Raw genomic sequence first — 14985 nt, forward strand, 5'->3', positions numbered from 1 at the left:
CTTAACACTTCTCATTCCAAATAAATGAACAATCAGGGTATAAACTAGAACATGCTTTTTCCCTTCATTAATCAATTCTTTTAAATTGCAAATAAATATATTCTTTTTTAATATACATTTTTATCTTAACTCTTTTGATTCAGTGACACAAAAATCTGTGAACCTACTATGATTTGAAATTAAAGCAAAAACTGACCACAGTAAAAATATTTCTAAATTCATCTTTTCATAGAAAAACTTCAACAGTAAACATCTGCTTTGAGATTAGATTTCAGTCATATTAATTTATTTTGTACTATGTTCGCTACAAAATTTACTCTGTGCTCATTTTAATATACGGTTTCTTTTGGCCCAGTACACAGAACAGAAAAACAGTATTCCTGGTTATGCCCAGCTGGGATCACCCCAGGTGACCTTTTCAGCCTGTTGAGTGTTTCAGTGTTGGACCTGTTAGCCACAGTTCCCTCTGAGTAACATTCACACGCGATGGGGAGTCCCATGACAGGCCAGCTGGAATCTCCAGTCCACCCCTAGAAACACATACAAATACTAATCCTCTGTGGAGCCACCACTGGTCAGCCAGCCTGTCAGTTCATTGGGAGGGTTTTGAACTGTGTGTGTGTGTGTGTGTGTGTGTGTGTGTGTGTGTGTGTGTGTGTGTGTGTGTGTGTGTGTTGGGGATGTTGTTAGGGTTTCCTGTTTGGCCTGTTTTAGTTCTTCCTGGCAGGGCCCTGCTGGCATCGTAGTTGAGCTTTAGCATTAACAATACAAAAAAAGTGTTGTGTGTAGTAATGGAGATTTTGCAGTGGATATCTAATCCTTAATTCTTTTTCATTTAAAAACATTGCCTTTATGTAAATTTCTTAACAGTAGCATTTAATAGTGATTGCATTTATCTTTCATTGGCTGCGTGACCTGCTAATACGCATTTATGACACTTTTCTTTCTAAGAACTGTAATTAACAGCCTACATAAGCAAAAATTTAATTTCTTTCAATGCAAAACATTATTTTTGTAATATTAATAATAACATATATTAAACTTTACAATTTTTAATTTACATAATCTTCCTTAAACAAGTGAAAATAGAGTGCTCTGCTCCTTGAAATAAGTAATAATTAACTGAAAAAAGGTTGTCGATCTTACATATTTTACAGATTTATGTAATAGAACAAATTACAGTTACTTACATAATTGTTTATAAATTCACCACATGGCAGGAAATCCACCCCTTTCTCTTTTCACTCACTTCCATAATTTTCCTTGTAACAGCTTTCAACCTTTGACTGTTCTTACTGAGGCTCATGCCTTTACTAGCTTCTTTAAAATGTCCATGTTTAGCTGGTTAATGGGGGTTAAAGTGTACGATGGGGTTTGTAGTTTACTTTGACGAACTTTGTATCTTCACTCACCACAAAGACCTTCCACGCCAACAACATGTCAGCATGTTGCTGTGACTGTGTGTGCAACTATTCGGCTGTGACCTGCGGGTCACTGGCCAGGGCTGAGAACGCCGAAAATTGATGGATTCCATGTTCCTGGTTGCTCGATCTGTACGCCTCTAGCATTTAAGCTGTGTTATGATGTGCTTGTGATGCAAACCATGCTAAATGTCTGCAGAAATGAATGAAATGACACTCCATCAAACCAAACAGGAGCAATTTCTCCGGACAGACATAAACACATTCCTGTCGCTTATAAGAAGAATTTCTGTTATACTGTATCAGGGTTACCAAAACATGTTTTATATATGTGTATTATTAATAAATACTGCTTACCTGGCTATTTATGTTTTACTGTTTTAAGTATGTTTATACCTGTGAGATTTATTCATTTATTTAATTGTTTTTTTTGTCAGATTCTTGTATGTCTTGATGACCGTGACAAACCGTTTGTCAAAGTTCAAGGTTACTGTGACTTTATATCTGTCCTTTTCTCACAAAGGTGGTTTCATTTTAGCTCATACTTAGACTGAAGAATGAATTGGTTAGAAGTAACTGTTAGCCCCCAAAACATGTTTTTGGCTATAACTTGGGAATTCATGTGCTAATCATAACAAAATGTCTCACAAATGTCCAAATGAATAAAATGCTGATGTGATGAAACTAACAATGTGAAAAGAAAGAAATGTCTATAGTTTATGTACAGAAGAGATTATGACCATTATTTTATGAATGAGTGTAACAAACAAACAAACAAACCTTCCATTTCACTCTTATTTAACTGTCAGGTCTTGGATCTACTCTAAAAACGTGTTTGTTTTGTTGCAGAACCATCAGAAATTACACTATTAGGAACATTTTTGATTCAAATTTTCTTTGAATCTTTTTTAGCTCAGGACACATTCTTAAGCAGTCATGATTTTATTATCTCCTCTTTCTTGCCTCAGTGAAGCAATCATATTTATTGTGTTTTGGAATACATATAACCATATGCATGCTGAATAGCTTTACCTCACAGCAAAACACACATGCAGTTATGCTCTTCATGTGTGGGGGGTGGAGGGGGACGGGGTGCCAGTCATGTTCCATTAATCTGAATCAACATGTAGTGATTGATCAATTAGCCCTGCTTAAAGCTGGGGCTCAGGCTGATCAATAGCACTGATCACCGGCCAAAGGTTTTTCATTAAGACCTGCTGCTCTGCATGAACAGACTCCATTAGCACAGACCAAATGGACTGTGAGGAATGTAAAACCTGTAGTGGAAAAACATATATACATCCTGCAGTTTTGCCCTTTATTCGATTTATATCCACGTTTGAGGCATATATTTAACGGCGTGTGTAATAATTTTATCTAATTTGCAAATCATTAGTGGTCGCTAAAACCGATTCCAACATAAAATCTTATTCCTGGTACCAACAATGTAGGTATAGGTGTTTCAAAAACTTCAAAAATAACAAACAGTTCATTCAAAATAATGTTGTATCATGTTTTCATGAATCGACTGTGGGTGTGTGGAAAAGTACTGTGATCATATTGTCCCACATAATACTTGGTGCTTACAGCGAGATTAAAAAAAGTATGTATTTATTTATTTATTTTCACACTACCACACTCTGAGCAGATAGTCGGGGCTAATCAGACCTTATAATGTTGTAGTTTATACAAAGTCTGACAAATGAATGATATAAATTATAGAACTTTTTAATGCCCATAAATATTTTTATAGTATAGTCCTTTGTTTTTAGGCAAAGACTTGCGTGCATATGTTTTACATTTCCCTATTTAATCCCTGTATAATCACTCATATTGCTTCTAAATATTGTTTTCAGTTCCATGGGTGGGCATGTCTGAATGTATTTCCTTTTTCAGCCCAGTCATTGTCAGCTTGTTTGTTAGTTACCTGAAAAAAGAAGCGGATGTCGCTGTGCCACAGTGATATGTCTGATCCACGACCCCATCAAACCCACGGGATCATCCGTAGCCTGAAACACAAAAAACACTGGTCAGCCACCACTGTCAAACTCACCTTTCTCACCCTTTCCTTACCCTCAGTGGGGCCAGGAGCCATTGTTTCACTTAAACAATCCTTATTGAATTAAATCTGGCCACATGCTTTGTTTAGTAAGACCGATGCGTACTGCTGTCATGGGTCCTATCGTTAATGTGCCATCACTACACCTCATATCCTTACCAGACACGTAGCTCCGTTTCCTCCATCTGTAGGTGAATGTGTGCGCACATGTCCCTCTATGGGTGTGTGGCAGTGACTGAAACCATAAAAGTGTGCTGGTAGATACGGTGAATGAGTAACCAGGAGGATGATGGGTGGGACTGTGTCTGTATGTGTGTGTGTGTGTGTGTGTGATATTGAGCATTAAATCACTCATCAGAGAGAAAAACAGATAAGCAGTTTGACATTAGTGGCTTTAGTCACTGTTAGAAATGCCACAGAGAAATAGACATATAAACACCCTAGAAAAGGCTTACGAAATCCATATGAAATCCAACTTATTCATCTCTAATGTAATAGCCCTATAGCTCATGGTCATCCCAAAAAGTCTTCAGCAGCTGCTCGATCAAAAAAACATAAAAGTCAATAAGAAATGTCATCAAAGCAAACTCCAACACCTTTGAGATGTATTTTATATATTTTGATCTGTGATTCACTTGTATTTGGGGCGACTTGTTCTCCTGATTGTTTAGAGAGTGCTATTAATTTAAGGTCACAGGACTGGATCCTCTCACTATCAAGACCATGTGGCTATCCTCCTTACCCGCTTTGAAGCAAGTTCTCTCTGTGGCATTGTTTTTGAAAACTTTTAATAAAACAATTAAAAGGAATATGAAATATTCAGAATTATAGGAAAAAATAACTAATGTGAAAAAAGTATTGCAATTGTAAAGCTTGTACCTTTTTGCCATTTAAACACTAGGGAAGCAAGATTAACATGTTTCAGGTTTGAGCAACGGCTAGGGGAGTAGATTGTTTTTTAGGAGGGGTGTCATAATTGTGATAACACTTACACGTGTTTGGGCACATGTGGCTGTATCTCAGTTTAGGCGGGAAGGAAGGGAGTTGGTCATAGAAATACTGTGGCAGACAGGAAGAGATCATCCTCATGTTACTATCGCTGGGGTTAAGCACTCTAACTCCCCAAGCCCAAATGTGTAGATTCAGAATATTGCTAATAGACTTACACACTGGTGCATACAGTGTTACAAACATAAACGTCTTCTCCCTCATGGTCTCTCATCTTTTTCCTTTTTACAAGTGCCACACAACTATTTTGTTACTATGATAAATTGGATTTTTTTTTTCCTTTCCTGGGATTGGATGGCAGCACGGACATTTCCGTGAGTGGTCGATGGGATGGATGCACGGATGACACAGTATCCACCCCCATTGGGGAAAGGAAGTCCCTATCAGAACAAAACAGGAAAGAGACAAAGCAAAAACAAGTGCATGTCTTTTTGGACATTAAATCACTTCCTTTAGGACTCTGAACTGCTTGCCCCACCATCCTCAGCTTCCACCTATCAGCACACACACACGCACAAAGATGTGTGTGTGCATATAAAATTGCAAGTTATTCGGTTATTCATCTCTAAGCAGTAGTGTTGATAAACTCAGCTAATTAATATCAATAACAAAGAAAAGAGACTAGAGAGCTCATTTAGAATTGTAAATTTGCTTCAGTGGTAGGAGCTGGTGCCCTACAGTGTATGTCCAGCCTACCAGTCTTATTGCTTTAAGTTGCAGATGCGATGGGAATCATAGGATGTAAGTGGCATATAAATCCATGTATGCTGACAGATCATAAGCCCTGTCTGGATCCAGTGCCTTGATCTAAATCCAAAAACAAAAACAAAGAGACCAAAGTTCTTCTGCGGCTAATGCAGGAAAGGACAGGAAAATGGTTGCAGGAAAAGACAATGACCGGAGTTTTCATCCAGAACAAAAACACTAGTCTCACTCTGTCTTGGTAGTCGCTTTTGTGTGTTTGATACTCTGTGGCTCATTTCCGATATCTAGTGCAAGTCTTCTACAGACATTAGAAATGCAGCTCTCATATAGTGTTGTGCTCATCTCAGGGCACAGCTGTAAAAAATATGACTTCCTTCCTGAAAGCAATTTCCTGTTTATGTCTGAATGCAGGTCACGAGAGGGGTATAGTGGTTCCTACCTCATCCACCATCATGGTTCAACCCCAGACCTGATGATGCAGGATGTTATGAAGCTCATTGCCATTATCTTGAGCAAAATACCTGTCTAGGGTTGGCTCCTCCTTGAGCAAGACACTGAACTCGACTTCAGTGCATGTGCATGACATACATGTCTGCATCTTGATGTGTAAATTGTAAATTGCTTTGTCCTTTAAGGTATAAAAAGGGCTTCATAAGTACAGTCCACTTACATTTTCCAGTTCTGTCTTTTCTCTCCTTATTCCTAAGCTGTCTACTTTAATCCACAAAACACAAATAAGCAGATATTCACTAAGCAAACACACTGTTGTGACATTATTTACGTTTTATTCTCTCCACAAGACTTAAGAGACTTCCTCCACACCCCCAAATTGTCTCAATTGCACACACATGAATCTTCCTGAGGTGCCCTGTTTGTTTCATTTTCTGCTGATTTGCCTAAAACAGGCAGCGGCCGCTGCTGTCAATGTTTAATTTAAGAGCTCATGTTCCCCTCTGCACGGTATCTTGTGGTCGGGAGCATAGATGGGCTTTATGGGGGGGTGCCATGGGTGGGTTGAGGGAAATTGGGTAGGTGGGTGGGGGGATTGATGGAGACCGGTAGGTCTCCGGGCGCCGTCATTAAGATGGCTCCTCGGTGTGGAGATGAGAAAGCATGCTCTGCACTCTGGGCTCATTGAAGATGCTCCCCTGCCTACTCGAAGCATCCATTATTTATAAGTTTTTACAAATTCCAACTGACATTTTTATCAGTTGGGAATGTCTGTTTCTTATTTGCCTACTCTGGGCGTGTCTGTCCTGCACCCAAAAGTTGGAAAAAAAATTTGAAATATAACCGGTTGACATTAAAAAGCACTTTGCAGCTGGCTGCAGTTATCTTCGACATCTATAATTAGGTTTTCAAGTTTTAGTTTTAAACAGTATTTTCAGAATCAAAGGGAAATAGGTGATATTGTTTGTAACAAAGTGGGATATTGGGTGGTGGCACACAGAATAAGTTATTAGTCATGTCTCCTTTAAACCTAATCACTTTGATAACATTGTATTTAACTTTACCCCTCAAGATTATTGAACATTACAAGAAGTAGATGTCAGACATGACAATCATATATCCGAATAAAAGCATATGTGCATTACTGACCAATGCAGGTCTATCAGGAAGCATCTCTCTGCTGTCCACCACCCCTTTCTCGTACATCTGTGGCAGAGCCAGTATTGATCTTACCGCTGCCCTGTTTGGTGTTCACAGCCTCGGGCTTCACACAGCCTTACCTCAACTTACATACTCACCTCATATTAGGCTCTCAGCTCGATATGCACTGTAAGGCTCTGAGACACTCCCACTTGTAAAATGTCAGCCAGGATGAACTCCCATAAAACAAGACAGAAAGCCCACTTACACACACATATAGATACATTTGTTAGAAATAATCTTTTGTAATACTGAAAATGTAGAAAGATTCAAATTAGAGGAAAAAAACAAACCTGTAAGGTGATTGAGGGCATTTGTATGATCGGAAATGATGTAAAGCGTACTCCATGGTCTTTGCAGTTACACCTCAGTTGAACACCTATACAGCTTCAACCAAAATAAACTTCTGTCACACATTGCTACAGATCCCACCACATCTCAGAGTTGCTCTGCTGTATTGAGATCTAGTGCCTGTGGAGGCCATTTGAGTATAGTGAGCTCATTGGCATACTCAAGAAACCAGTTTGCGCTTTGTGGCATGGCGCGTTACCCTGCTTGAAGCAGCCATGAGAAAATATGCATGCTATGGTTATAAAGGGATGGAGGTGGACATGGTCAGCAACAATACTCAGGCTGTGGCATTTAAATGATGCTCAGTTAAAAACCTAAGCAAATATCCCCCAAACCATCACCACCAGCGTCAGCCATTGATATAAGTCAAGAGGAATCCATGCTTTCATTTTGTTTATACCAAATGCTGATCCTAGCATCCAAATATAACAGCAGACATTGACTTATCAGACCACGTAATTAAAAAAAAAACTTCTGTTGTCTGATTTTGGTGAACCAGTTTCCTGTTGTTAGCTAATAGGAGTGACTCTTGTGTGTAGTCTTCTGCTGCTGTACCCCATCTGGTTCGAGGTTTGGCATAATGATGCTCTTCTGCATAAGCTGGTTGTAATGAGTGGTTATTTGAATTACTGCTGACCAGAGAACTGTTGCTCACTGGATGTTTTCTCTTTTTCAGACCACTCTCTGTAGAAATGATTGTGTGGGAAAATCCCAGTAGTTTCCAAAAAACGCATACCAGCCTGTCTGACACCAACAAACAAGTCATGTCCAAAGTCATGTAAATCACCTTTTTTCCTCTTTCTGTAGTGCCAAAATACAGCAAGTTGCTTCAAGGCACCTTCTATTGTATAACCCTATGGTAATAGAGAGAAAACCCCAATAATCAGTCAATCCCCAATGAGCTAGCATTTAGCGACAGTGGGAAGGAAAAACTCTTTTTAAACAGGAAGACACTTCTGGCAGAATCAGGCTTAGGGAGAGTCAGCCATCTGCCATAACTGGTTGGGAGTGAAAGGACAGAAGACACAAGAATAAACAGTGCTTTCCACAATCGCCAACATAATACACAGTGGGATAATATCTTTTGGACAAATGGTGTTCCATAAATCAAGCCTATACTTCCAGAGATTTTTAGAATAAATGTCAAGATGCACTGGAACTGTTTTAACAGCATGCAATGGTCCAACATCTCAAGAAGACATTTTAATTATTTTGTCTTCATTTCTTTCACCCATCATTTGTTACAGAAAAAAAGTGTCTTTCTCAGGATTTGTGGCATAGTTTCCATACCACCATGTTTTGTTAAAGTTCATACATATACACACCCTATCATTTTGACTTCAATACATAAATGGTTTTAAATGCTTTGCCCAAGGGCACCTTTGCTGTGATTGTCTAACCCAGCCAATTTGGTTTGTCTCGTCCATTTATTTTATAGCTTGTAGTAATGTGGTGTTCATGAATGACAAATGCACAGTCCTGACACTATTATCCTGAGTTGGAAGGCTTATATAGCTTAAAATGATTTTAAAGATTTAAAGTGACTTTGTGACATAAGGAGGTGCATATTACTCGACAGTTGTGCAGACTGCCATGTGGTGACTAAAATTAACCACAGACACCCATGATTAGAGTCGAAATTTAAGATGCAATGAAAAAAAAACCCCACCCAAATATACAAGAAGTTGTCTTAAATGTATTTCATTATGCTTTCATGTAAATGTTCAACTTCTAGGGTATAAGCTGTTTGCTCACCTTTATTTCTTGTTATCCGTGGTTAAACACTTAATAAATAGCTGGGCAGTCTGTTAGCTTTGCTCATGTATTCTTCCTTGAAAAGCTGTGTTGTGCACACTGTCAAAAAAAGGACACACCAACTCACCACTATAGAATGCTGTGTTATTTGTGGTGTAGTACAGTTAGAAGGCTATTTTGGGAATTTTGTCAAATTGATACAGTAACTTGATTGGAAATCTAAGGAGACGAAACACAGCATTCACAGCTATGTAGGGCTAGGTCATGGTCTGGTGTTTGGGGTAGGCTGTGGTCTGGTGATGAGGGTAGCAGCTGCCTTGATGTCCAGTGCCTAGCATAGTAATGACATCCAACAGTGCTTCAGCCCACGCAAAAACTTTACACTCAAAACTTTTCACTATCCTCACTATCAACCACAAAGCACAGAATCTATAAAACTACATACTTATGTCATTAACGATGTAATACTTCTGAAATGATAAATTAGTGATTTATTGTAATAGATTGAGCTCAACTTTTGACAGCCTTAGAACTCTAGGTGATGATAGGCAGCCTTTCCTCTATTAACTTGACTTCTGGTCTTTATAAAACTGAGCAAGTGCCGAACAGATGCTGAGGGGATGTTCCCTAAAGATCTTCCATGGGGATTATACTCCTAATTTTACTTAGTAATGTTTAAGGCTGTGGTGTTGCTTCATAGGAGCTTCATTACAGTGTTACTGCTGCCTCTGGCAAAGGACTGAACCTCTTAAGAGTCTTAGGAGCTTAGAGAAACTGCTGCTGTCTCAAGAGAGGGATAGCAGACTAAATAATCAGTTTCCCATCACAGTGACAATGTGAGAGCAGCTGTTTGCATCTGAAGGCCTGCCAGCAATTGTCAGTTGTGCTCTGAGACACTGAAGGAAAGAAAAGAGGCACGAAGGGAGTGAAAGCTTAAAGAAAAGTTTCTTTCTGCTTGATTCAGGCTTCTAAAGGGTTTTGATATTGATTTCACCAACAGACCTGTAGTTGTATGTCTAGAGAAGGGCTAAATCTGTCTGTGAAAACACATGTTAGTAGAGATAGAGACAAACACATGATAAATTTAAGCAGAGTCTTGTATTTTTGGTGCTGTATGCTAAAATAAACAGTACTTTTTGAGTTATGGTGCACATTCTTCATTTGTGTTACACCAAGCCTCCGAACTCTCAAGTTGTTTTGATGGAAGAAGAATGCTTTTTTGTCCATTGTTTTGCTGTCCACAGAAATAAATCCTCTGGGATTATAATAAACTATATCTCAAGCATAGTGCATGTTTACATTGTAAAAAGTGTCTGTGCAAATATGACAATGGTCCCCAGCTCAAGGCTATTGCTGGGCTTGAGGGACTAAAATGTCCCTCACATCTTTGGATGTGTGACCACCACCCTGCCCAACTTGAAGATTAATAAATGAGCAAAGAATTTTGAACCTTTCATTCTTATACATTTTGCTGTTTTTAAAGAGTAGATGGTCTGTTCCAGCATTTTTATTAGGCACTACCTGGTTTCTTATGGTTTCTTGATACTTTGTCTTGTTTAGTGTCGGTTTTATATTCTGCCGTTCTGTTTTTTATTCTGTTCCTTTAGCTCTTGCTTGTTTCAGTTACTTTGTGTGTTACAACCCGGCTCAAAAGCTGAAACATAAATATGGAAACTAACACGAGAAGAGGGTTTTATTTTAAATTCTGTAACAAATTAGCTAAAATAGCTGGTACCACTAAGACAAAGACTAGTGTGCCTCCATGAAAGCCTGCCTCAGGTTTGCCTTTATCCACACCTGACTAGGTGTGGTCAATTAGCAACAGCTGAAAAGTCTTGCACTGCCACTGCAAAGAGATTAGGGCCTGCAGAGGGACTTAACAATGTGTGTGCTTAGAGCTTATTTGTCCCCTCCATGTTTCCTTTGCCTCCTGTGTTGAGTTTATTCATGTGTCTATGTTTCTCTATATAGCTATAGTTTATCACTTCCTGTTTTATTTTTGCAATTAATTGTCTCATGGGTATTGTGCTAGTTCTACTTCCATTGGCTTGTCTCATTGTCTTGATTATCCTCACCTGTGTCTCATTACCCTTTTGTTTCGATGTCACCTCCTGATTAGCCTTTTGTGTGTGTGTGTATATATGTATATATATTTTTTTCTCCCCTCTGTCCTTTGTCATTGTTGTGCTAATAAACGAGGGCCCCAGAACAAACCTATGAATAGAGTGGCCACTCAATCAATCATTTGGCATCTCCCTCACTGATAAAACAAGGCTTGTCACCACTGAAGCCTCTCAAAGCACAGAGAGCTGGTGATCAGCATGTGAGGACGAGGTGCTGGGCTGTTGTGGCTGTGTATGGTTCTTCCACATGCTATTTTCACAAGCTCCTGTTTGCTGAATGAATAAATTGTTACATTGCCAATATGTCTTATTTCTTCAGACTTCAGTCATTCAACCCAATAAACAAAACAAGAGTCAGTAGCAGAATAAGCTATTTGGCATTGGCAGAGAAAATTTGGCAACTTTTTATGGGCACAACCCACATACTCAACTCTGCTGCTAACCCACAGGAAAATAAGCAGTATAAAATCTATTGCCAAGAACCATTGTTAGAACAAAAACCAAAAACATATTTCCTTACCTTTGTGCTAGATTTATAATCCTCTGTTATAAACTGAGCCTACTTCCACGTAGAGGAACGTTCCTGGCCATTAGAGCGGGATCTCAGGCTATGATGAACATTTTTTAATTTACCAGACGCATGCTTTTTTTCAGCACTCATGCAGACAATTTTTTAACCTTGATTTTTTTCTCTGGCACAGTCCAGTCATTGGTAATTGTAAGCAGCCTTACTTTTGTTTACTACCTTAGAAATTGGCGTATTATGCCACAGAAATTTATTATCTTTGTTTGGAAAATTGACTAGCATTTCGAAAGCTCTGTTGTTAGATGCAGCATACAGTATGATATGTTAGGTGGCAACCACAATCATGACGCAGTCACAATTACCAGAAGACCATCAGAAAACAGCAGCGGGTAGAAGAAATGTTGAAATATAATAAAACTGCGTAACCACCAGTCAGAAAACAGCTGCACCAGAACTGGGAGTGCAGAGACAGACTGTAGACTGAGGGACAGATGGGGATTGTTGCTTGAACATGGATAGCCAAACTGCAACGTGTAAGCCACACACAGATTTATAGTTTTACAGTCAGAGCAAAGGCTACTGCACACGTCACACTGACTCAGCTGTGACATGTCAGCATGTTTCCAGGCATATTGTAGGGACCACAACTATCCGAGGGGTGTTCAAAGTAAAAATGTAAATTACAATCACCCGAAATGGCCCAAGAATCCACTGTGCAAAATTATCAGACAGGTTAAAAAAACATCTATGTACAGCAAGTACAATTTTCTTCTCGCTCCTTTTTCAGTTTTTTTTTATTTTTTTTATTTCAGTTTTTATTTGTTGATATTATTATTATTTTAATCATCTTTAGTCTGTCTCACTAAGAAATGCTAGGAGGTCATAGCAAAAACATACATATTTGTCTGGATTTTTCATAGGAAAACAGTCGCTTTACCCAGAACTCTGCAGAAGAGGAACAGTGTTGTGATATTCAGGTTGTCATGTCATTACAGATGCCACATACCTCTTTTGTAGCTCCCATAGAGGACTCTTTTTGATAATGTTCACGCAAAGGTCAAGATTCCACATGTAGTTTTTCACCAGCATTCACCTTCGCCACTTGGCTGAGGTCTGGCATGATTAATTCTTTGTGTCTTGCCATCTCTCTGTGTGCCAGGTTCATCTTGCTTACAATGGAGCCAAGCAAACACAGGAGAAAAGTGTGTGCCTGAAAGTGTGTGTGTGTTTTTAAAAGACATTGGTGCAACTGTTTTAACAGGGCGACTCTGTTTGAATTAGATGTTCTAACCCCCCGCTTGCTAAATGGATTTCTAAAGTGGCTGTAGTTGGAGGCTTTCAATCGGATGCAACCTTGAGTCCTTTTTTATGTGAGCTCTGTAGGATTTAAGTGCCGGTATAACATGAGCACGACTGAATGCATGCTCCTCATTTTTTGAAATTGAAAAATCTCCAAAGGCTCTCCCCATTGTGCAGGCAATTAATGGAATGCTGGCAGCGAGGTTCAGGTGCTTAAAAGTTGTATTTTTTTCCTCTCTCTCTCCTGATCTCTTTTTAATGACTAATAAAGGATAATCATCGTGGAAAAAACATCATAATGCTGTAGGCTTCCTCTTTATGCACAATGATGTATAATGCATGCTTTGAAATGAAACGGCAGCGGCCTTCGAACCATTCCATCTCCAAACCTTAGTGTATTTGTTTTGCATGCCACAGTGAGGCTTTTGCATAATAATTGTGAGTGTTCCCTTTAACAGTACTTGCCTATTAATTTGGTCTTTACATTTTTAAAGTTTGTCCATCAGGCCGCCAAACAATGGCTCCTCCAGTCGCTGTTTGGCGTAAGTGATTGCAACGTAGGCTAATTGCCTCTCTAAAGAGTTGTTTCCTTTTTTATCCTCTTTGTTTTTTATGTTTTAGTGTTGAAGCATATGAATAAATATAAGTGATCAATAAAACCTTTCCCCTTAACTTTTTGAACAGTCTTTAACATGTAAGAACTCCCTTTCTTCTTATATGAGGTGAATATATAAAAAGCTAATATCGGCTTTCGTGACCTTTTTTGGGGAGGGTTTTTCTTTTGCTCTTTGGTTCATTTTAAACTTAAAATGTCTTTGTGCTCTGCTTTTGCACCGATAATCAGGCAACCCTGGTTGGATAAAAGGGAAAGGTTAAAAAGGTTAACGTCACACAACGTTGTACTCAGAATTTAAGATGGTACAAATGTGCCAAAAAGTCTTTTTCAATGGTCAAAGTAAGTTGATTTTTATTTCCCTTTGATGTATTGTTACTGCCAGAACTACTTTACAGGGAGTAAATTGGGGGAAGAAGCCGAGGGTCTGGAAGGGGGCTTTTTCCCCCCAGTTGCTCCAGTAGTAAAATGCAAAGTTTCTGATAAGAGGGTAAACTGCTGCCTACTTTTGGTCTAATGATATACAATGACTGAGTCGGTACATGTGGCTGTAGATATTTCATTCAAACTCACAGCTGTCATTATTTGTTTTTAATAAAGACAAATAATTAAGACCGAACAAACAGTAAAAGTTCAGCTCTCTCGTAAACTCACTGATTAATTTTATTTAGTAGTTGTGCTTGTCTCCGGCCTGTCGAGCCTCCGGGCCTGCCTGAAACTGGACTGAATATCAAATTTGCTTATTCCAGCATTCAGTTGCTCATTTTCTTGCAATCTTGGAACCCATCCAATAGCTTTCTTTCTCTCTTTCTTTATTTCTTTCTTTTTTTTCTCTCCTCGTGCCCTCAATCTCTTTCTCTTTGACTGTGCTTGACAATACAGGGAAACATACAAGCGCATCTCGGTAAATTCGAGTGATGTGGTTCCAGAGTTTAAAAGCTTCACATAACACTAGCAGACACAACTTGGGGCTGTTTGTGTGACGGAAAGGAAAACTTGTTTAGAAACTGACAGCACTGTGTGTGAGAGAGATTTAACAAAAACAAAAAAAAAAAACTGTATGTGTGTGTTGCTTTTGGCAAGTTATTCATTTGTATTTTTTTTCCTTGCTCTCTGTGTGGTTATCTTTTGAGTTGGTTGGTTTGGAGCTGATGTCCACCTTTGGGGATGCACATAGCATGCATTTCTGAGTATTTTCACCTGAGGCTGCACTTGTTAGAGTCTGTGGATAAATGTATATACATTATTTATACAAATTCAGGGCGAGTGAAAGCAGGTTTAACACGTTTACAGACAGGAGGCCAAGCACTGAAAGCCAAGCTCCAAGTGAGGATTGCAATGCTGTGTGAGGGGAATCGAGCTGGCCGCTTGCTCATCTGTGACCAGCATCCTTAATGCTGCGTGTGAACACAGACCGTATTATCTTTACTGCCTCAGCAATTAAATGATCCCTCGTATCAGTTGCATCGTAGGAA

General features: G+C 39.0%; 1 protein-coding gene across 1 annotated transcript in view; it reads left to right on the forward strand.

Annotated features, from left to right (window-relative positions):
* LOC147313580 (adhesion G protein-coupled receptor D2) overlaps positions 1-14985 on the forward strand; it is a 91995-nt gene that overhangs the window by 73736 nt on the left and 3274 nt on the right. The window lies entirely within an intron of this gene.

The sequence above is a fragment of the Aulonocara sp. 'chitande type north' Nkhata Bay genome, linkage group LG15, assembly GCF_057382095.1.
Source record: "Aulonocara sp. 'chitande type north' Nkhata Bay isolate Kocher_YH1m ecotype deep benthic linkage group LG15, A_spYH_male_GT1.1, whole genome shotgun sequence".
In the NCBI taxonomy this organism is placed as follows: Eukaryota; Metazoa; Chordata; class Actinopteri; order Cichliformes; family Cichlidae; genus Aulonocara; species Aulonocara sp. 'chitande type north' Nkhata Bay.